This window comes from Suncus etruscus, chromosome 17 (genome assembly GCF_024139225.1).
Source record: "Suncus etruscus isolate mSunEtr1 chromosome 17, mSunEtr1.pri.cur, whole genome shotgun sequence".
NCBI lineage: Eukaryota > Metazoa > Chordata > Mammalia > Eulipotyphla > Soricidae > Suncus > Suncus etruscus.
In genome coordinates, this window is record NC_064864.1 from 47,337,361 (window position 1) to 47,361,506 (window position 24,146).

A 24,146-nucleotide genomic window follows, 5' to 3' on the forward strand; every position below is an offset into this window, starting at 1 on the left:
AGGCTAAGGGAACCTTATGGGATGCCATGATTGAACCAGGTTCATCCTGGATCAGATGCGTGCAAGGCAAATGCCCTACCTCTGTGCTATCGCTCCAGCCCCTCAAGGCTTGAGCCTGAGCACCTGTGTTATATTTCTGCCTCTGCTGGTGTTTCCAGTGTCCCAGGATTAGGTCATTAGGTCTCTTTGCTGCTCCCGCCCTGCCTCTGACCCTTCAGCATCCACCCAGACTGCTGCTTCTGTGCCTTCTCCCCTGATCCCTTTGCCCCTCAGAACTAAGCCAAGGCTGAAGATAGAGTCAGCAGGAAAGTAGAGAGCACTGTTGGCAATGGGTTTTTCAGAGAAGCAACAGGCCCAAACTAAAGTGGTAGTCACCACAGCCCATGTTGCTCTGCAGTTGGAGGTAAGGTTATAGGCCTTGATTCTAACTGCTGGGCCATGGGCCATGTGCAGGGCAGGTGCATTGGCAGGAATGAAAGGATGGAGAGCTCCGATCTAAAAAAAAAAACAAAACAAAACAAAACAAAAAAAACCCTGCATGACATCAGCCCTAAAGGAGCCAAAGGCATAAACCAGGACCCCCTTCTTGGATGCAGATGGGGCCTATAAAACTGAATTGCATAGGTGTGAATGGCCCAGGGAAGAAGCTTCAGCAGGAACTAAAGGCTGTGAGAAGGTTGAAGACTCCCAGTGATTCTCTTCACCTTGACAGTATCTGAGCTACAGATTCTTCTCTGTACAGAAATCCTTGGGCAGGGGCATTTTGAGGGGAACCCTATAAGACTAACTTTGTAGGGACCCACATGGTAGTACTGCAGGTAAAGCACTTGTCTACCATGTGGCCTGCCTGGCTTCTATCCTTGGCACACCATATGATTTCCCAGCACCACCAGGAGTGGTTCCTGAGTACCTTGTCAGAGTAACCCCTGAACATAACAAGGTATGTTCACCCACCCCCCCAAAATACCCTTTGCAAAATCAAATTGGGGGTATCACCATTCTGGGGTATCCTACATTTCAACTTGGAATGTGTAATTCCTTTCTTTTACCATATTCTCAGTTCTCTTCCCTTTGGAGAAGTTCATGTTTTCTTTTGATTGTCACTGTCTCTCCCTCCCATAGGTAAAACTCTTGTACACTTAAGAGCAAGAACTAGTATTGGGTGTGTGGATGGGACCAAAGCAATAGTACAGCAGATAGGGAACTTGCCTTGCACATGACCAACCTGGGTTTGATCCCCAGCATCCCATATGGTGCCCTGTGCACTGGCAGGAGAAATTTCTGACCATATCCGAGTGTGAGCCCTACCCACCACCCATAAAAACGTATCAGAGTTCATGTACCTCCTTTTAAGCAGCCAACCCCAGTTCCATGTACTCCTAGGTGTGGTCTCCCAAAACAAAACTCTTGCTTTGGATCTGGGGAGATATAGTGCAATAGTCTTGCACATGTGAGTCCTGGGTCTCACCTCAGCACCACAAAAATGAACAAAACTCTTCATTGGAACTGGAACTTATTCTTGTCCCTCCCAACAAGCACTGCCTTATGATTGCTGCTGATTACTAGGCCAAGTCTAGAACCTTCCTGAGGGCTCCCGTATGAACACTGAGTCCCCTGCCACCTCCCAGGGAAGGGACAGGAGGGTCCCAACTTAGCAAAGCCTTCCCCGAAACTCATGCAGGAGCTTATGTCTGACCTCTGCCTGGAAGATTCTTCATGCAAGGGAACCTGGCCAGAGGATCTGGGTGGCGTTGGTGACAGGAAATTTCTCTTCTCTGGCTGAGAATGAGGTTGGGTCCACAAACTTGCTGAATACACAGATGTAGACCTTAACGTGCAGCAGGGAGATGACAGACTAGATGACTGGGGCCATGGCTGCCTTGCCCATAATAGAGCTCAGGAGCAGGAAAGTGTTTTTGGCCTTTCGGTAATGGCAGTTCACTGCCAAATGCCAGGCTTCCTTGTTGAGAATGATGCTGAAGATGAAGAGCATCAGGGCAGGCAACACGATAGACATCAACCTGTACAGGTAGTTCTGGGTTGGTGTACATGGCCAGTGGAAAGCCAGCCAGGAGTACAGCTCCTGTCAGCTTACCGTGCCCAGGGCGACCAACCTATTGAAGATACTCACATTCTTTCTCTTGGAGAATAGGGATAGTACATTTTTGGTAATATTGTTGATGCTGCTGCTGAAGGCCTCTAGGAGGGAATACAGGCTGGTGGTTGTCTGATGGCTGGCTGGGTTGGGTCATCCTGTCTACTGTGGTGGCTAGCAGGCAACTCTAGAGTAGCAGGAGACAGGAATGTCTGCTCTTAACCTGGGACACTGGATAGCTCATGAAGTCTTGCTGACAAGGAGGCTGGAACCCTCGGCCTGGGGTCAGTGATGGTCACCCAGTCCTACCTGAGCCATCATTCTTATCCTCAGGAGATCTGAGCTACCTCATAATTATCCTCACTGATCTGTTAGGTCCCCTGACTCAGAAAAGGGCCAGTGGCTCACCAGTGGCAGAGCTCTGACTCAAGCTCAAACTTCCCTGTCTCAAACCTGGTGGCTTTCATGACTTTCTTTCCAGATGGGGTCAGAAAGGCCCTGGGTCCTTCCAGTGGGGACTGAGGGACACTCACTGCCCTTTGGGACTGAAGGTCGAATCAAACCACCTTGCTAAGGGCACAAGGGTGAGACTTTGTGGAGAGCCTTTCCTCACAGCCTCTAGCCCAGGGGTATAAATAGTGTTTTGATGTGTGGCGGGTGGAGATGACCCAGTGATGATTTGGGTGGATGGTGAATCCTGGCACCTTCACTCTCCTGGAGATCAGAGAAGGCTTCACGTCAGAGACCTCAAGCTCTGCTTCCAGATTTCTGCCCATGTCAGAGTTTTATCTGGGCCTCATTCATCAAGAGGGCATGCAGAGGCCTGTGATGGTCCCTCATCTCTCATCCTGCTGGCACTCCAGGATGACACCAGAGAGAGAAGAGGGGGTGATACTCCTTGCAAAGAGCAGATGATGGCCCCACCAATCAGGGTCTGGTAGGAAATATGGTCCTGAGGCAGAACTCCCGCCTCATTCCTGTGAAGACCTGGGCTCAGCCCTACATCTGCCGCATTGTAAACAGCAAATATATAAGTGCCTGAACATGGGCAAGGGGTGTGGAGGGAAGTGAATTCTTTTTTTTTTTTTTTTTTTTGTTTTTTTGGGCCACACCTGGCGGTGCTCAGGGGCCACTCCTGGCTGTCTGCTCAGAAATAGCTCCTGGCAGGCACGGGGGACCATATGGGACACCGGGATTCGAACCAACCACCTTTGGTCCTGGATCGGCTGCTTGCAAGGCAAACACCGCTGTGCTATCTCTCCGGGCCCTTTTTTTTTTTTTTGGGCCACCCCCGGTGATGCTCAGGGGTTACTCCTGGCTATGCACTCAGAAATCACTCCTGGCTTGGGGGGCCATATGGGATTCCAGGGGATCGAACCTCGGATCGCCCTAGGCTAGCCCAGGCAAGACAGACGCCTTATCGCTTGTGCCACTGCTCAGGCCCCGGAAGTGAATTCTTTATCTTTTCAGTCTCCACTGACTTTCCAATTGTTCCCCATAAGACCCTGAAGAACCTTCTTCTCTCCTTGCTTTTTCACTTCCCTACCCAGCAACTTATTCCCCAGAACCTGGGCCCAGGCACCCAGCCAGCAGCAACAAGAAGTTCAGACAGTCTGGGCTGTGATGTTGACTCCAGGGACACATTAAACCCAATTTCTCCTCAACCACCACCCACACAGTTAGTTGCCAGTAGCCAGAGTATGACCATCTCCCAGTCTAAGAAAAAACCCAAAGCAGACAGCAGACAGGTTGGGGACCTTCCTAGCATCCTCCTTTGGGGTCCTCTCTAAACCTGTACACTCCTGCTCACTGCTGAGGCCGCCAGATGGTCTAGTGCCAAATTTGGTGGCAGGGGAGCCAGGAGCTGTAGGAGAGTTCTGGTTCCAGCTACAGAGGGAGTGTGTGAACCCGGGACTAGCTCTCTGGGAAGAGTTGTGGAGGTTCAGCACCTGGTGCTTTCCAGCAGCCACTCCCATTACCTCTGACTTTCTGGCCTGGGGTGAGATGGAGGGTGTGTTTGAGCCACACTTGGCAGTGCTCAGGGGTTACTTCTGACTCTGCACTCAGGAATAACTCCTAGTAGTGCTCAGACAACTTATGGAATGCTCAAGATCAAACTCGGGTTGGCCATGTGCAAGGCATGCACCTTACCTGCTGTGCTCCAGACCCCCTACTTGGCTTTATGGGATTTGTTTGTTTTTTGCTTTGGGGCCACACTTGGTGAGGCTAGTTCTTATTCCTGGCTCTGCACTCAGGAATCACTCCTGGTGGGTGCAGGGGACCAAATGGGATGCTGGGGATCAAACCCAGTTTGGCCACCTGTGCAAGGCAAGTGCCCTACCTGCTGTGCCATCATCTCTACTGCCTCATTCATGGCTTTAAGACTGTATGTGCACATACTGTGATGCCCAAGTGCTCAAATAGGATTCCAGGGGCCTGGTCACTGGTGGGGTGAGCTGAGAAGAGACCAAACTCTGGCCAGGGAGTGGAAACCAGGAGGAATGAGTGATGAGAGAGGGGACCAGAGCTGGAGCAGTTCTCTGGACCAGCCCTGCTCTCCTCTGTGTCATACCGCAGGGTTCACCCCTTTCTTACCTTGAGAATCGTTGGGTTCATTCATCATCTTCTCTACAGGTGGGCAAGTGGCTCTTTGAGGTGGAAGCTTAGACCTGTGGCCTCCGTGGACTCCTTCCCGCTTTGCTCAGATGCAGAAGTCAAGGACTTCAGAAAGTTTCACTCCAGAAAAGAGGAAGACTGGCTGGGTGGGAGTGCAAGTTTGTGGGTAGGAAAGCAAAAGCTATAGGCAGAGGGTGGGGGACAGAGAGCAAGGGCAAGGAAGAAGACAGAGAGGTGCCTCTGCAGCCTCCAGAGCAGACTGTCCAGTGACCTGCAAGAGCTTAGGCTCAACTCATGCCAGGCAGAAGTTGTCACGGGAAGGACCCTTAAGGCCATGACTGATCTTGGGCACTCTTTCTCCTCTTATCCTGGATGAATCATCTTCCTGTGCTGCCTCCAACCCATTCAATTAAGCCTGGTGTTGCTTCAGACCTCAGGTAGAGGAGTCTGAAAGATAGGATAGCACATGGGATGCTTGTCTTGTACAGGACCAACCTGGGTTTAATCCCTGGCACCACATATGGCCCCAGACCCACCCTAGAGTCAGTTCTGAGCATTTTTAGGCATGGATCCAAAAATAAACAAACAAGCAAACAAAAAATCTCCAAAATAAATAACCACCACTAGCAACAACCTCACTTCCCTACAAAAACCTAGAAAACACAAAACCATATCTTAGGCAGTTAAGCAGAGGGAAAAATGAAAATCAGCACCTAAGGGCCTATAGGGAGCTGTGCGACCCCAAAAGAGCTGGAATGCAGGCTTTGCATACAAGAGTCCTGGGGCATTGTTCTCAGCTCTGTGCTTTTTGCTTGGTCCCCCTAAGCACCTCCTGGAGCCTCCTGAGCATGGCCAGGTGTGACCTTCCACCCGAAACAAAGACAGAAGTATAGCTCAAATCTCAGGAATGGTAAGTTGGAACTTCAGTATCTGAAGTCTCTGAGGCCTTGGTTGGAGGGAGATGTTGTCTTTTGGTTTTTATTCCTGGCTGTGTGCTCAGGGATCTCCTGGCAGGCTAGGGCACTATATGTGGTGCCACGAATCAAACCCAGTACAGCTGTGTGCAGGGCAGGTGCCTTCCTCACTGTGCTATCTCTCCAGCGCAATGTTCATTTTTTTTAGATCCTACCATGTGCCAAACCCCATTCCAGATTCTCTCTTCTTTTCTCTTCTGCTTAGTGCTGAGGCCTTTTAGTCTCCACTACAGAGACACATGTGGAGGCTCAGAGGGACTTACTGATCACTGAGCACTGGTACTCGGCCTTCTGTCTGCCTGACCCCAACTATGCTCTTTCTGTTCTTGGATACCCCCAGTTCTGCTAGAATTGCTTTGACCCTCCCCCAGATATAAACTGAAAATAAACTTCATCTTGCCTGCTAAGTGGACTTTTTTACATCACCTTCTAATATCTCTAACTATGGATTACCATGTGAGTCTTCAATTGCTTCATAAGATCTTCAAGATCCACAAGATCCATGATCTCTGAATTCTGGTTTTGTCATCTGGTTAAAAAAAAATTTTTTTTGAGAACTTTACAGATGTACTTTGGGGATTGTGAAATAGTCTAGACCCTGTAGTTGGTTCCTTGACTCATATTTATGGGTAAGAACTCCCTGTTTTTAGGCCTAAGCTTTTTACCTTTACATTTGTCTTGTTGATGCACCTCTGCAAATGGTTGCTATTTTTTTAGTTTAGTTTTTCCATTATCTTTTCAGAGCCTATTATTTTTTATTTTGTATTAATTTTTTTTTTTTTTGGGCCACACCGGTGACACTCAAGGGTTACTCCTGGCTATGCGCTCAGAAATTGCTCCTGGCTTGGGGGGACCATATGAGACACCAGGGGATCGAACCACAGTCTTTTCTAAGTGAGAGCAAGCAAGGCAAACGCCCTACCATTTGCACCACTGCTCCAGCCCCTATTTTGTATCCATTTTTAAAGAATTAGAAAGGGAGAAATATGAGGTAAATTGAGGCCTTTGAAATAGTTCCTGTTACCCCACCCCCATCTTCCTGCATAACCTTACCTGATGGTAAGACTGCCCATTTCTGGGAGGGGTCTTTGGTAGGTAACAAAAGGATTGCCTGGGAGGTGTAAAGGGGATTCAAGGGGTGAGAGATTCAGCGAGAAGCAGGATGGAGGGAGAAGAGACAGGCTTGAATGCAGGACTACTTATGAAGTTTGCTTAAAAGGTTAGCCCAGGTGGCTAGGGCCTTGAATAAAGCTTCATGTCTCCTGAAACCTGTTTGCTGTGAGTCTTTTCCTGGAGGCTATCCTGAACCCTCAGACCTGCCGGGTGGAGGGAATTGCAGGCTTGTGGCCAGGCCTGGCAGAGAAAGGCCCCTCCTTCCATCTCACCATCATCCATCACCATCCAAGACTCAATAATTGATATGTTATTCTACAGTTCTCATTTGTATCAAATAGTTCTCATTTGTATCTTAATTATTTTCTGTTGGGCTTGTCTTCACATTGGTTTTCATTTAGCTTTTTCCCCTCTCTCTGGGGAGGGGCTTTGATTGGATCTCAATAAATGGGAGGCAAGAGAGCATAGGAGTGATATAAGGAGAGGGAGAGGAAGAGGGAGAGGGAAAGGGAGGGGGAGGGGAAGGTAGAGGGAGGGGGAGGGGGGAGTGAGGGGGAGAGATGCGGTATGAAGGATGGAGAGCAGCTGAAAGGGAGAGAGAGCATCTGAGAACAGAGGAGGAGGGATCATAGAGCAGCAGAAAAGAAGATGCTTAGCTTTCGAAGCCATGTGGCACATGGTGGTTAGGGCCTTGTAATGAAGCTGGATTTTTCCTGAAACTTCATCTAACTGCTTTGTGATTTCTCCACCGTCACTCTGTATCTCTCAGACCCTCTAGAGTCTATGCTATAGGGGCTGCAAAAGCAAGGCTTAGCCTAGAAAGGCCTCACCATCCACTATCAATTCTAGGAATCATTAATTTTTATTAAAACAACACTCAGCTACCACCGACAGGGTAAAGGAGGAGAAGAAGAAGCTGTATGGAATACAGATTAGGGCAGGGTGAACAGGACTTGTCTTCTTGGGTTGGTCACCCACATGTAAGACAAACACCCTACTCACTCTACTGTTGCTCCAAACCCTCAGATGGAATTTGGGGGTGTTGTTCATATATGCTGCCTGGATCTAAGGCCAGGAGCAGAGTGAGGTTTTCTAGGGGACCCCATGGGAGATTTGGTGCTTGCAGCTCAGGAGAACAGAGTTTGGGTGCAGCCTCAGACATTGAGATTCACATAGGGTGTCTGGTCTTGCTTCTCAGGGCATATCAAACAGTTCCAGCCCCCTGCCCTCTCTCTCAATACCCCCAGGCCCCTGAATAGATATTCATACAGGGGAGTCAAGGGATTGTTTAGAATAGGAGCCCAAGGGAGAGGATGTGGAGTGGGGGCTCTGAACCTGATGTTCCATCAATAACTCTCTTCCCCTGCCTTGAGGGTACCACTCCCATTAGCCCTTCAGCCCCCACTTCTTGAACAGAGAAGCACCAGGTGGGGCATTTGCCAGGGAAATGTACTCAAATTACTCAGCCATCCCTGTGCCTCCCTATGGTCATCGAAGAGGAAAACGATGCAAATCCTGGCTCCTGAGTGTGCATGTGGGGCATACATGTTGGATTCAGGCGGCGTTTATGGTCTCCCAAACTCTCTAGGAGTGATCCCTAAGCACTGCCAGGAGTGGCCCAAAACCAACCAACCAAAAGAAGAAACAGAAGCCCAATTTGCCCCCTTTACCTGACCCCCAGGTAGGCCCTGATGTGGATGTGGGTGGAAGGAGCTGCCAGAATAAGATGAAGGGATTCCGTGCTGGTTCCAGGGCAGGATTCAAAGTGTCCCCAGAATGTTTCCTGAGCCTTAGTTTTCCCTCCGGTCAGATAGTGAGGGCACATTCCTGCTTCACAGGCTCGCAAGATCAAACTGAGCCATGTGGCACTACACTCCCCTCTGAGGGGAGGGACGCCTTTTGCTTTTCTCCCCCTAACTGCAGAAAGGACCCCAGAGCTGAAACAGTGGGAAGAGAGGCCTCACCCTCTCCCAAGTTTCTGGAAATCCAAGTCCCATTCACCAATCCACGTGGCTCAAGCCCTATAGCACTGTTGTTCTTCTTGGTTTTGGGGTATGTTGGGGTCGAATCCAGAACCTCATACACAAAGGTTAGTTTGACGGTTTCCACGCTTCCTATGCATTCTTCCCCTCCATTGCCTTCTGAGACCCTTTAATAACTGGGAGAAAGGGGACACCTGTCTGCTGAAGTGGGGGAGGGGATGAGGATGGAGAAGACTTTGCCAGGAGGGCCTTGAGCCCCTGATGAGGGAAGAAGATCAAGGAGACAGCTCAGGACTGGAGGAAGGGCTTTACATGCAGGAGGTAGGGGTTCATCCCCAGCACCCCATCTCTTGAGCATGTACTGGAGCTGTCCTCAGAACTGTGCTAGACTAGCCCCCAGGGCCCAGAAACAAGAATGAAAATCCTTTTCATTCTTGAGAAAGGGTGCAGGGATTAATCACACATGGAGTTGATTCCTGGGAACTCCTAACAAAAGGGGAATAAAGAAAGGGTTTTGTTGGTATGCACTGGGGTGAAAAGGAATAAAAACAACAACAACAACAACAACAACAACAAACTCATGCCAGGTTTCACTCAGGTTCTAACTAGGAAAGGGACACCATTTTGTAAGGATCACATGTTCACGAGCTTGCTAGCGAAAAGGAAGTCCTGCCTTTACCCCTACCTCACCAATGATTCGTGTTATCGTAGCGGAAGTCCAGCCCTCAAGGAAGTGGCATCACTCCTTCCTTCCCCTCCCACTTCCCATCTTATATAAGGAGGGACCAACGGGACCACGAGGTCTTTTTGCCTCTGCTCCATTGGGAGTAAGCTTGAGACCCTGGTATACCAGAATAAAAGAATTCACCGGAGCATTTGCTGGGGCCTCAGCCTCTTCATTTCTCTGCGTTGGGCAGCTAGATTAGGACGCCCAAACCTTTCATTGGCGAGCCAGCCAGGAGTCCTCATTCTGCCTGGAACCTGCCTGAACAGGTGGCCTGGTGAGTTCTGATGTGTTTGTGTGTGTGTGTGTGTGTGTGTGTGTGTGTGTGTGTGTGTGAGTGCTCTTTGCTTCGTGTCTGTCTTAGTCTAAGATTATGTTGTATTCTGTGACCAGAGGGAAGCAGACTTTGTGGTGGCTTAGTGACTGAGGGTATGAGTTCTCTACTCGACATGGAAGCCGAGTAGTAGCAGACTTTGTGACTGAGGGTTCGAGTCCCCTACTCAACGAGGAATCTGAGTAGTAGTGAGCTGACGAGCTCTGGTGCTAAACGTCACAACTCTGGAGGCACCCCAGGGGATCACTAAGAGCAGTGGGAAGACGTTCCCGGGCTGCTGGGAGAGGTTGTCTGCCTGTGATTTGTGGAGCTCAAAAGAACTTGGTTGTTATTGGCATTGCCGTCTGTCTTGGATTTATTGTTGGTATTTACAGTCAAGAATTATGCTGTGAATTTTACAGTTGTGCCTCTGAATGTTCGTTTGACTCCCCTCTGACTGCCTCCTTTGTCTGTCCACCTTCGTGGCGATTCTACAAGTTTGATTTCTTCCCATTTTTGTTGTTGTTGTTTTTTTGGTTTTTGGGCCACACCCGGCAGTGCTCAGGGGTTACTCCTGGCTGTCTGCTCAGAAATAGCTCCTGGCAGGCATGGGGGACCATATGGAACACTGGGATTCGAACCAACCACCTGTGGTCCTGGATCGGCTGCTTGCAAGGCAAACGCCACTGTGCTATCTCTCCGGGCCCCCATTTTCTTTTTCTATGGTTGTATTTCAAATTGCACTTCTCTGGGTCGCTTGCCCTTCATATTGTCATAGGCTCTGGAATATTTTTCATCCTAGTGATTTGCTGTATTAGCCACTGTGATAGAAAATTTCAAACTCGCTAAAATGAGGCAAAGTCAATCCACCCCACTTACTCTGACACTGGAACATTGGGCAGAAATTACTTGAATGCATTCGTTGGGGTTGTTCCAGTGTGGCGCCACTGTCTGTCTGTTTTTTTTCTGTGTGTTCTACGTTTTTCTTTGGTCTGACCATGGAAAGAAACTCTAGGGACATGGCGGAGGGTGTCGGAAATCGCAAACCCCAGATTTCTCAATGGCCATTGAGGATAAATTTTCCCTGGAGAATTTCTGGACTTTGCGATTGCCCAACTTTCCTGCCATGTGTTAAGGCCAAAAAGAAATGAGAGCAACTGGCCACTTTTTTTCTAGCTGGAAAAAAAAAAGGTGCTTTTTTTTAAACTCTCCAGCCTGAAGGTATTCACTAAGCCCCAAGGCAAAGGCTATTGTCCTCCCAGACTCACCTGGCTGAAAAATGTGGGTGTAGGCAAAGTAATTCCAGTGGGTCTTTTACATATCAAAGAAAATTTTAGCTAATGGTTTGGAAGTCAAAAAATTTTTGAACATTTAAATTTCTTTTTCTTTTTTAATTTTTTATTTTGAATTATGAGAACAAAAGATGCAAAGAAAGAGGACAAGGTAAAGTTACAGTGGAAGGACAATCACCCATAACATAATTCTCAGAAGAAGACCCCTTGCTGATATCTTAACTTTGAATTTTCAGCCAAAGAACATTAAGATAAATAAAACAGAATCCATGTACAATTACTTTGTCCCTCAAGTCCCCAGATTGTAACACATTATAATATTTCTTACCAGCACACAAGGCAATCTAAAGCCATAAAACTTATGTAACTCCTTAAACATTAGAGGCATCATATTTTTTACATTTCTATGTACATGCATATTAGCTTAAGTTAACCTCAAATTTTAAGTGGTTTTTTTTTAAGTATTAGAGTCAAAGGAGCACAGTAAAAACGGTGTTAGAATGGCAATTGTTGTTTGCATAGGCCCACCAAACTATGAGAGGCATGGAAAGGAATAACCTTGGCCTAAATACAAAGAGATCCTACCCCTGAAATTTCCTGGCATAAGACCAACTCTAGGCTTCAGGCAAGTTATCGTCCAATGCATTTAAATTTCTAACTTAAAGGTTTCTTAAAATGAATAATTAGGGTGTTGCAGATTATTGTGGTTGTTTTTTTTTTTTGTTTTTTTGTTTTTTTGTTTTTTTGGGCCACACCCGGCGATGCTCAGGGGTTACTCCTGGCTATCTGCTTAGAAATAGCTCCTGGCAGGCACGGGAGACCATATGGGACACTGGGATTCGAACCAACCACCTTTGGTCCTGGATCGGCTGCTTGCAAGGCAAACGCTGCTGTGCTATCTCTCCGGGCCCAGTTGTTTTTTTTTTTAAACAATATTGTTAACTTTGTGGATGCATGTTATTGTTACAGTATCTCAATTACGTGTCGAATTTACCTCATCAAATTTAGTGGTGGATTTTAAGGTAGCTTAATGTAAAAATCTTGATGGTACTAGGTTGTGAATACCTAAAGAAAAAGGAATCAATAAAATCTGGTCCTGCTCAGACAATTTAAAGCTCTGTTCCTAGGGCCCTAAGCTAAGTTCTAGTCTGAGTTTGGTGCACATGGAGGTTTTTAGCAGCAAAACTACTCCCAAAGGATGAGTGGAGAAGTTAAAAAAAAAAGGAAGAAGAGAAGGAGCTGGATGGTAGGGCATTTGCCTTGAAAGTAGAAAGGAAAGTGGTGCAAAAGAAATTAAAAATGTGTACTAGGAAAAATCTGTATAATCAAACTAAATGATTATTGATATGTCTTTAGGTTAACATAAAAAAGTGTAAATGTTTTTGAGCATGCTCTGCCAGAAGTAGTGAGCATTCATTCTTTCTGGTTTTTAGAATTAATTTGTGTAATGTGAATTGCTGGTGTCTTCTGCCTGTAAACCGAGGTCAGAAGACTAAGTAAATTTCTATATGTAAAGTTAAGCATAATTAAAATATTATTGTACAATTTTTCATTATTTGTTACCAAGAACATTAATATTTGTATCACAGAAGGCTTTGTAAAAATGGTCATGGTTTTAAATATATATATATATATATATATATATATATATATATATATATATATATATATATATATGAAAGATTTCGTTGTAAAAAAGATTCTAGAATTTTCTGAGTAATTTAAGTAATATTTGTTTTTTCTCTTCTAGAACCTTTTAGTACCATTTTATGTCACGGCATCATGTTGCTTTGCACAAGATACAAGCAGGTGGCTTTCCTCTCTGCATGAAGAGTGATCCCCATGCAGACAGAAAATCCTAAAATTAGTGAGGGGACCCCAAAGCCCTCTTTCAGAGGAATAATTGGAGTTGAGGTTGTGTGACAAGCAGGCACCCTTAAGCATTTGGCTGTAAAGACCAGAAAGAGACCGAGATAAATGGCCTGAGTAAGGAAATTGAAGATTTCCTAGAAGATTCTGGAGCAGCACTAACTGACCACAGCCTGTGGGCCCTGCTCTCACCCTCCACCCTCAATCTCAAGAGAAAGAGAATTCGAGGTCAGTCTCTTCCAAACCTGGAGAGGAGTGGAACAGACAAATCACCTCTGAAAATTCCTACAGAGGGTGAGATGCCCACGGCCAGCCACAAGATCCTCATGCTGAACTGACCAACTCATCAGCCAAACCTGAGTGACTGTGACGTGACAAACCTGCTGTGTCTACAACCTATCCTCAGAAAAGCTCTAAGTAATGGGGATGGAAATTTCTCCAACAGTGCTGTATATGTGCAAAGGAAAAAGCCAAGTTATTTAAATATCTGGTAAGGTACAAGGTAAAGGTGGAGAGAAAAACTATTTTTGGTAGCTAATTAATATTCTAGTGGGCCTAACTCAAAACCCACTTCTTTTAAGTAACATGTAAAAATGTTCTTACTAGTTGTACTGTACCAGATCATAAACTGTAAATGCAAACGTTAGTCTGGCTAAAGTAACTCAGAGCTGTGTTTATTGATAATGCTATACTGCTTTGTTTTCTGTTGTTTAATTTGTGCTATCATTACAGACAATAAAGACAGCTGTGTCATTCAAGTTGTACTATTTACTGCTCCAGGGCCTGAGTGGGTTAAGTAATATTCCCCTGTATAATTGATCTGATCCTTTTCAGGTGTTAAGACTGCAAAAGAGAACCAGTTAACTTCTCCTTTAGGAAAATATGAGATTTCACCCTATCTAGAGATTGAGACTGCAGTCCCCTGTCAGTCTGAAGTAGCTACAGAAAATTGATCTTCGACCACGTTCCTCTAATGACTTCTAGGGTGATGAAATCTCTAGGAAAAACATGAAGCAAAATGGTCATCAGGAAAAGTTATGAGGGAAATAGGAAAAAAAGGCCACAGGAATTAATAAGCCAAGTTAACAACTAAAGATAACATTATGCCTATCTATCCCAGAGGTTAAAGCAGGTAGCAAAAATAAACCAACCCTAGCATTTAATAAAGATGGGTGGTAGAAGGGAAGAAGCAAAAATTATGCTTCCTTTGGTAATGTTAAAAGTAAGACAATTAACACTAAATATGAAATTTCTTCATCTCTGTTTGACCCAGTGCAGGAAAGGCAACTGGAGTTTAGGGCTCTATTGTTCTCTCCACCCCAACAGCTGTTTAAGTTGCAGGATTGAAGAAAAGGAATCAGAAACCTCCTTATCTTCGTGGTGGAATTCACAGCTTATAAGAAAACCCTGACGATCCAGCTGAGTCAGCTCATAGGACCAGAATAAAAGTCCTAGTCTTCCTACAGCAGCAACCATATGGCGCCCCCCCCCTCAGTGCAAATGCTTTTTAAGCCTTATGATGTTTTTATCTCCCCCTTCCACTCTCCTAGCAGCTCAGCCGGCTGCCATTGATGCCCTACAAAGCCAAGTCTGAAAGAAACTCAGACAGGCATATGAACCCCAGAAGCCGGGAGACCAGGTCCTGGTAAGATGGCACTGCTTGCAGACACTAGAGCCTAGGTGGAAAGGATCCTTCTGATCACCCTGACTGCTGTTAAGGTGAACGGCATGCTTCCTGGGTTCACACCTTCCATCTAAAACCTGTCCCTGCTGATCTCAATCATGATGAGTGGAAAGTGGAGCGCACTGAGAATCCCCTCAAGATTCGGGTCCAGTGGGCACACTTCAGCTCTGATGCGCTCACTGACTCTGGCAATGCTCTCCCTGGCACTTGCTGAGGGAGGACTCGATCAGGTCATACACCCGAATGAACTGGTAAAAAGACTATATGAAAACCCCTGTGACTGCAGGGGGGGGGCATCAACTCAACAGTAGGCTTCTGTACACTTGATCAGTAGACTGTGAAACTAGAACTGCTTACCTCCGGTCCCCTACTTCTTCCCATGTGGGGGTGGGGGAGCCAGAATGGGTGTGTAAAGCAAAACCTCAGCCTTTGCTTCCCTCTTCGGGGTGGGGGAATTGGCCTCTGGCTGTCCCTGTCTGACTAGATAATCTAACCTTTGCTTCTTTTAGTTGTAAGGTAGTCCCTTCTAGCTTTAAATCTTCTGTTTGCTATTCACATAATGACACTGAATCTGAATCTATAAACATGGGTCAGGTAGGAACTGCTCAGTGATCAAAAGTCCTACCTGTCCCCCCTCCCCCTTAGCCCAGGGTGCTTACCTCCGGGATGGGTATGAATATGTGGTGGAAATTTGGCTTACTCTCTTTTTCCCCAGAACTGGACTGGAATATGCGTCCCAGCATTAGTGCTCCCCAACATTGACATTATCCCGGGGACAGAGCCCATCCCTCTGCCTAGCATAGATCCCTTAGGCGGTACCCATCGGTCTTGATGAGCTGTAGTGTTCCTGCCCCTACTGGTAGGGCTCGGGGTAGCAGGTGGACTAGCAACCAGGAGTGCAGGGCTAGCCATATCACTAGACAGATATAACAAACTCTCGCAAAAATTAATTTCAGATGTGGAGACAGTTTATAAATCTATTAATGATGTGCTGGACCAGCTCGACTCCGTGGCTGAAGTGGTATTACAAAACAGACGAGGGTTAGATTTGATCTTGGCAGAGCAAGGAGGGCTTTGCATCGCCTTGCAAGAAAAATGTTGTTTTTATACTAACAAGTCAGGAATAGTGCGAGACAGAATTATACACCATCAAGAAGAGCTGGCCCCAAAAAAGAAAACAGCTATTAGACGGTCCCTTATGGTCTTTATGGGGTGGGATTCTCCCCTATCTAATACTCCTACTGGGGCCCCTTCTGGGCCTTTTACTTCTGGTAGCCATTGGCCCATGCATAATCAATCGCCTCACTACGTTCATACGAGCCCAGGTTGGGGAAGTTAAACTTAAGGTATTACACCAACAATACCAAGAATTAGTTCACGTAGATAATTCTGACCGGGAATATCAGGAAATGGAGGCCCCTGATCACATTGGCTTCTAGGATTAGAAGCCTCCTACAAGAAGTGGGGAGATGAAAAGGAATTAAAACAAACAAACAAAAAAAACCTCATGCCAGGTTTCACTCAGGTTCTAACTAGGAAAGGGACACCATTTTGTAAGGACTACATGTTCACGAGCTTGCTAGCGAAAAGGAAGTCCCGCCTTTACCCCTACCTCACCAATGATTTGTGTTATCGTAGCGGAAGTTCCGCCTTTACCCTTACCTCACTAATGATTCATGTTACCATAGCGGAAGTCCAGCCCTCAAGGAAGTGGCGTCACTCCTTCCTTCCCCTCCCACTTCCCATCTTATAGAAGGAGGGGCCAACGGGACCATGAGGTCTTTTTGCCTCTGCTCCGTTGGGAGTAAGCTTGAGACCCTGGTATACCAGAATAAAAGAATTCACCGGAGCATTTGCTGGGGCCTCAGCCTCTTCATTCCTCTGTGTCGGGCAGCTAGATTAGGACGCCCGAACCTTTCAGGGAAGCCTGCACGAACATGAAACATACCCGTGTTAGGGCACAGTTTTGAGATTGTTTCTAGAAGATGGTAGATGCATGCCAAATGTCACTGGAGATAAAACTGCAGTATCTGATGGTTACTGATGGTTACTTGGGTTATCACGGAAGAAGAAAAAGATTTTTCAAGCTCTTCATTCAGAATACATGCAGAAATCCATGATAAATCTGAAAAATGAGGTACAAGGTATAGGGGACTTTTGCTGATTCTTGATTGATGAGAGCTTCAGTCAAAATACCAATACAAAATCTTTCAGGTGTTTCAAGAAAATATGTGAGGCTCCACACCTAAAAGATTGATATTCCTTTCTGTAACTACAATTTTTCCAATTTAATACACCCATGCAAAAATCTTGCCACGAAATACAAAGGAGACTAATTGGGATGATGATAATAAATCAACAGAAATAATAACTGACTTTATGCAATAAAAAAGCTAGAAATTGTAACCTAGAGTCATATAAGTAAAATTAAAAATGAAGGGAGAACTATAATTACATGAGAAAAGAGGAAGTAGAGGCATATACAAGTCAAAGAAAAACACCCATATTAAATATGCTCAAGAGGTCTATATATTCTTTGAGTCTATTTGGAAAAATCTGGAAAGCCTTTTCAGCCATCAACAGAGTCTTGAGGAGTTTGAGCAAATGGTTCATAACTGTTATTGGCAAGCAGAACTCTGAAAGCCGTGGGTCTCTTCAAAAGACCCAAACCAGAAGCTTGTAGCATCTATGGAGGAGATACCTGTAGGAGAGGAGGAGTTTCTGTATAGAGCAAATTAAATGCTGAGGGAAGAGAGGATTAGTTCTGGCAGAAAGCATCAATCAGTTGAGGGAGAAGTGCAGAAGAAAAGGCTATATACAATATATACAATACAGACGGACAAAAGACAGTACAAACTATGAACAGACATACAGGTGCCATCACATGCATACACCCATATTTAACCAAAATTTCAATTGAAATGGATCTAAGGGGGGCCGGGTGGTGGCGCTGGAGGTAAGGTGCCTGCCTTGCCTGCGCTAGCCTAGGACGGACCGCGGTTCGATCCCCCGGCGTCCCGTATGGTCCCCCAAGAAGCCAGGAGCAACTTCTGAGCACACAGCCAGAAGTAACCCCTGAGCGTCACAGGGTGTGGCCCAAAAAAAAAAAAAAAAAAAAAAAAAGAAATGGATCTAAGGGTAACAAATGAAAAAGCCATCTGGAACAGTTTAAAGTGCTTCAAAGTATAATAGCCGGCAAACTACAAATTACTTTAAAATCATAAAAATTTCTTTCAAAAGTCAAGAAAAGCAGATATGATAGAGAATTTTATGTATAAAACAGGCATGGAGAATACTATTTACAACAGTGAACTGTAAATCTGTAATAAATTGAGAATTGTTAAAGAGCACTGAAAAAGGAGTCCTTATAAAAAAAGTATTGTTTCATCAAAAGTACATGTCCAGTTTCTATCCTGCAAACCAAACAGGAAAAAGGAAGGAGAAATATTAGAAGACTATAAAATTTAAAACTGAATATAAGAATATATCATAATATTATGACATTGACCAGCATTAACAAATGTAAAGTCCTTTTATGAGAGATCCCTGTGAAGAAAAAAATATGATTATGTAGAAATCATAAGTAAATGCAATCAAGGAAAATATAAAAAACATGACAGAAATTCACCAGGAGGATCACTGAAGTGTGTGTCCAGAGCTTTCAAACCTTGTCTGCAATCATATCTGTAGAAAAAGTGAAAGAGCATTAATAGAGACTAAAAGAAGGAAAATAATTAGCTGGAAAAAGTTGAATCAGTCATTGGAAGTCTCTGTGAAGTATAAAAGAGAAGGTAAGCTGTTGAAGACTCTTTTGATCTTCCTGTCTTCAAATTTAATTCAATATTGTCTGGAGCATTTTTACAACACGATGTACAATGTCTGAAATAAATTTCACCATAATGGTTTGAAACTCATGATAAATTGTATTTCTCAGTCTTGTTTTTTGACTCTGGGGTGAATTTTGATAAATTGAAGTCTTCTAAAGGAAAATCCACAAAAGTTTTTAGTTTTCTAATTTGCTTGCCATCAAAAGTAAAGTATTTCAAATGAATTATCAGCACTGGTGGTAATTTCCATATACATGTACATTCAAAAAATCCCTTTTCGAGTTGCTGAAGTTGCAATAGACTTTGTTGCTGTCTCTGAACAAAAAGTCATTAAGATAGTCTTGTAGAGTTTTTTTTTTTTCTCGTTTGTTTTTGGGCCACACCTGTTTGATGCTCAAGGGTTACTCCTGGCTAAGCGCTCAGAAATCTCCCCTGGCTTGAGGGGACCATACGGAATGCCGGGGGGGATCGAACCACCGTCCTTCCTTGGCTAGAGCTTGCAAGGCAGACACCTTACACGCTAGAGCGCCACCTCTACAGCCCCTGTAAAGTTGTTATTTTAATATAAATTAATGAGCCCTAGTGTTGGTGAAAAAGCTGGTGTGGCTTTTCTCGGCTTTGTTCGGCTCCTGCAGCCCCTATGGTCGTTCTGAAGGTTGCAGGGTGAGGATGGAAAATTCACAGAGCAGTCAGATAGTTTTAGGAGAAATCCAACTTTATGACAAGGCCCTAAACCGCTCTGTGCACCTGACTTATAAGCTAAGCAGTTGCTCTGTCACCCTCCTCCTCTGCTCTCAGGAGCTCTCTGTCTCCCTTTCAGCTGCTCTTTATCCTTCCTTGCCACCTCTCTCTTCTCTCTCTAACTGTCCTTCTCATCCCCTCTCTCCCCCAGGCAGACTCCTCTACATGCCCATTCCAGGTGTGGGTGGTTCTGATCATTCAGGTGGGATAAACATGCACAGCACTGGCTGTGCATGCAGACCCTGGATTTAACTCCCAGAACCACGTGGTCCCCAGGGCCTGCTGGGTTTGGCTCCCAAACCAAGGCCACCCAAGCCAGTCAGCAGTCTCGACCTCCTCCTGATAGAAATGCTGGAGAGGTCGAACCCCTGTCACTCACTCACTCACTCACTGGTCCCACCATCTCAGGAAGTGGAGACAAAGCAGAAGTAAGCCTCCCAATCTGAGGAGGAGGACAGCGGGGTGGAAGTTTACCACTGCAGGGCGACGAAAAGATAGGAGAGAGGAGCACACTGCCCAAGGTGAGGAGAATGGGGGTCTAGGAGGGATATGGTGGACAAGAGGGCCATGGAGGCCATGGGGTTGGGGCTGCTCCTTCCTCTGCTGTCCTAGAGCACAGGGACCTCACATTTTGCCTGGAGAAGGCAAAGGAGGAACTAGAGGGAGGCTGAGCTTTCCTGAATCTGTGTCCTCTGACATCACTATTGACGTAAGCACAGGGTGTGACTGTGAGTGAGTGAGTGAGTGTTGTATGTATTGCATGCATGTGTGAGCATTTATGTGTGAATGTGTTTATATGTGTTTGTTGTGTGTATGCATGTGTGTGTATTGAGAGAGAGAGAAAGAGAGAGAGAGGGAAAGAGAAAGAGAGTGTTTGTGCACAGGGTTTTGAATCTTGCTTGTGTGGAAGCTTGTGTTTGTTACTGTGAAGTACCCAAAGAACTGGGTTCTGGCCTGACCCTGGTGGGCAAGAAGAGGACTCACTTGGTGAGCACATTTACCCTCTTATGCCTTTGATTCCCACAGGAGAAGTCAGCCTGGCCTACGAAGGTGCCAGGTGCCATGTGCCATATTGGCGGAGGTGTCATATCACTTTCATGTGGGACATGGGGCTGGACTCACTGACCCCAGCATTGCTGCCCCTAGCAGAAAGCTCAGACAGTGAGGAGGACGTGCAGCTGCAACAGACCATGGTGTTGTATTTATGGAGATGCTTCACTGCTCTGGGAGTTGCTTCTAGGGGGTAGGAATGGGGTTGAGATAACCAAGGAGAAACTAGCACCTCTCTCTGCAGAAGAGCATGAAGGAGCAGGTGCTGGAGAAGTGGCAGGCAGAGAAGGACCTGGCATGCCTTGAGGAGATGCTTATGGGCCCGGGCTGGCATCCTGAGTCTGCAGACAATTTTGTCTGCCTCCTGCTCAGCTACCCGAACTTCTCCGTCCTGTGAGTGCAATACGTGCCCTTCCACCTGCAGGCCAGAGATCAAAAAGGCCGGGTCATGGCCAAGAGGGCACTCAAGACCATCTCCTTCAGGTCTCTAATTAGGGGGCCTTCTCCCAGGGAGGGCAGCTACTGGGGCCACTCACAGGCAGTACTGCTGCTGTAGGGCTCATGGACTCCAGAGATCAGGGTTGGATCTGTTCATGTATATGTGCACACTTATGTATAGACACAAGGTCCTGGGGCCATACCTGCTAGTGCTTAGTGCCTGGGATCTGCTCCCCACTGTGCAGAGCCTATACTCCAGCACGTTGAGCATCTCTGGAGCCTTGCCTTTATTTCCCTTCACTGAGGTAGCTAAGGGACACATTGCAGAGTGATTCCCTTCCAGGGGTCTCAAACTTGTGGCTCTTGGGCCATTTGCGGCCCTCCGTACAACATTTTATGGCCCTGCTCTAGAGGGATCTGTTTTGTTTTGTTTTAGTTGTTTGGGTCACACCCCCTAATGTTCAAGGCTTACTACTGACTTTGCACTCAAGGATCACCCCGACTTTGCCTCCTGTGGCCCGCAGGTAAATTGAGTTTGAGACCCCTGCAACTAAGGGCTGCTGGGAGCAGGAGAGAACAGGCCAGGGTGCAGTTGCTGTGTCCATTTCCCTTGCAGAGAAATGTGCTTTGATGGCTCATGGCAGAGATAGGCTCTTTAAGGGCTCATAGCTGTTTCCCAGGCAGGAAGAAGCACTCCGAGGGTACATGGGCAGGGAGGAAATGTTTGAGTAGCTCTTGGTCTAGTAAGGAGCTAGAGTACAGGTAGCTACTTCCAGCTGGGACCTGGGCGCTCAGTGGACATCCTTCCTGGGATGGACATTCTACCCTGATCAGTGGTGTCCTGGTTTCTCCCACCCATGAGCTGCACTGGGGCTGGGGGCCAGGGCTGTGGGTGCCGGGTTTGGGAGCCATCTAGGTACTAAGGTGCCAGTGTTCCCCAGGGAGGAGCAGGAGAAGCTGAACGTGTGGGTGGCTCTGCTGAACCTGGAGAACATGTAAAGATCCCCGGAGGCCCTGACAAAGGTGTTCGAGTGGGCTCTGCAGTACAACGAGCCTCTCAAAGTCTTCTCACCTGGCTGACATCTACACTAAGTCGAGAAATTTCAGGTGGGCTGTGCCCAGGCCCAACCTCACTCATTATTCCCAGGGAAGGAGCCATTTCTTTACCTCTGCCTGGGAATCCTGGGAGAAGTGGGGAAAGTTGAAGGCTCTTCAGACCTCTGGGCATACTCAGCTGAGAATCCCCTTTTTCCTCTCATGTGCTTTTTGGGGGTACATGGAGAGTTGAATCCACCTCACAGTGCTCAGTTACTGGGATGAAACCCAGGCTCCTGCATGCAGAGCCTTGTGCTCAGCCCTTTGAGCTGACTCCATGGACAGCTCCTCTGATCATAAACCTGCTAGCAGGCATGGGGTGAGCAGAGATGTACAGTCCTGGAGGGCTCCTTGCTCCTGCCCTGCATGGAAACCTCACCCCAGTTTCTCATGAGCTTCCTGCCCCATCCTGTTTCTCATAAGTCTCCCTTGCCACCTAACATTCAGGAAGCTGGTGACCTGTACAACTGAATGCGGAAGCGTTTCTGGCAGGAGAAAGCTGTCTGGATCCAGTATGGTGGCTTCCTGTTGAGGTGGGGCCAGGCTGACGCCAGCCACCGCACCATGCAGCCGGCCCTTGAGTGCCTGCCTGCCAAGGGGCAGTGCTGTAGCCCATCTCTCACTCTCTCAGTGCCATTTGGGCCCGGGTTGGGATTTTCTCCCCTGTGAGGAGCAGTATCTTGAGGGGGACAGAGACCTTGTGTCAGTCCTCATCTCTTCTTGGTTGTAACCATTGCCTGAGTGGCATGGGTCTGGGGGACACCCCTCTGCTTACCATGTCTGAGGGTCTATCCTCTCCCTGCATATGTAGATATGATGGTCAAGTTTGCTCAGCTTGAGTTCCAGCTGAGAGACACCGAGTGTGACAAGGCCATGTTCGAAAACACGCTGAGCATGTACCCAAAGCGCACTGATATCTGGTCAGTCTATATCGACATGACCATCAAGTACAGTAGCCAGAAGGGAGTCCAGAAAGGGGTCACACACACTGGGACCCAGTTTTAAGGTTCAGAAGGCTGGATCGTAGGCCCTGTGTTGTTGGTTCTGCTCCTATCCTTCTCCCCAAACTCACCCTTTGCCCCCTTTTTTCCCCTTGAAAATCTGCTTGGACCTGATCTCAGGTTCCTGCCATCTGCTTTCCCAACTTCCCTTCTCTGCCTTTTGGGGCTGGCTTCGGTTTTGTGTTGGGGAGCCCTGGTCTGGGAGTTTCTCTGGAGATGATGTAACCTGTGTCTGGTGCTCATTATAGAAAACAGCCACAGGCTTCATCTCCCAGGTGTCCCCCAGTCCTCACACACTGGAGGGAGGAGAGGCTGGGCTGACATGGCTTCAGACAACTCTTTTGTACTAGGTGCTCCCTAAGTCTAAGTCCCATCCTGGAACTGTCCTGACTCTCCTCTAGCCTCCTGGGTTTAGGGTCTGGGTGGCCACTGGGGAGTTTGTTTGCATCTCTCCATCCAGAATACATAATGTATTCTGCTATTTCCATTTTAATTTTTATTCTGTGGCCCACTCAGGTGGTGCTCAGGTGTTCTGTGGGCCTCACCAGTTATCATTAGCCAACTAGGCAATCAATAGTGCCAGGAACCTCTAGGGACACCCCCAGCAATGTTCAGGGGATCATGTAGTATTGGGAACCGAACCCTGTACTATTTCCTGACCCCCAGTGATGGTGGTCAAAGTCATATTTTGTTATTATTTTGGGCTAGTTGACATAGCAGGATCATGTGGTGCTCACAAGAACTGGGGCCTCTGGTTACTGGCAAGTGCCTCACCACTATAAGAACTCTAGGCCCCTTGATGCTATCTTTGATGGATGGTGGCATAATTAGAAGTGGCCACAGCAGGGCCTGGCACCAGACCTTCACCATGTGGTTGCTGCGAAGTCAATGCCACTGTCTCTTTCCCACAGGGACATCCTCAAGCAGGTCATTCATCTGAGCCTGGTTCCCAAGAGAATGGGAACCACTACCTGGTCTACGAGAAGCAGCACGGCACCGAGAAGGATGTGCAGGCTGTGAAGGCCAAGGCGCTAGAGTATGTGAAGGCCAGGAGCTCAGTGCTGAAAAACTAGCATCTTGGATTCTGAGCTATGGGGCTGGTGGTGTCTACAAACTCTTTTTTTTTTTTTTTTTTGGTTTTTGGGTCACACCCGGTGGCAATCAGGGGTTACTCCTGGTTGTGTACTCAGAAATAGCTCCTGGCAGGCACGGGGTACCATGTGGGATACCGGGATTCGAACCAACCACCTTTGGTCCTGGATTGGCTGCTTGCAAGGCAAACACTGCTGTGCTATCTCTCCAGGCCCATGTCTACAGACTCTTAAGTGCTGC

General features: G+C 46.8%; 1 protein-coding gene and 1 pseudogene across 1 annotated transcript in view; one reads left to right on the forward strand and one right to left on the reverse strand.

Moving 5' to 3' along the window:
• ATP5MK (ATP synthase membrane subunit k) overlaps positions 1–24,146 on the reverse strand; it is a 259,560-nt gene that overhangs the window by 58,151 nt on the left and 177,263 nt on the right. The window lies entirely within an intron of this gene.
• LOC126033434 (protein RRP5 homolog) lies at positions 329–23,887 on the forward strand (annotated as a pseudogene).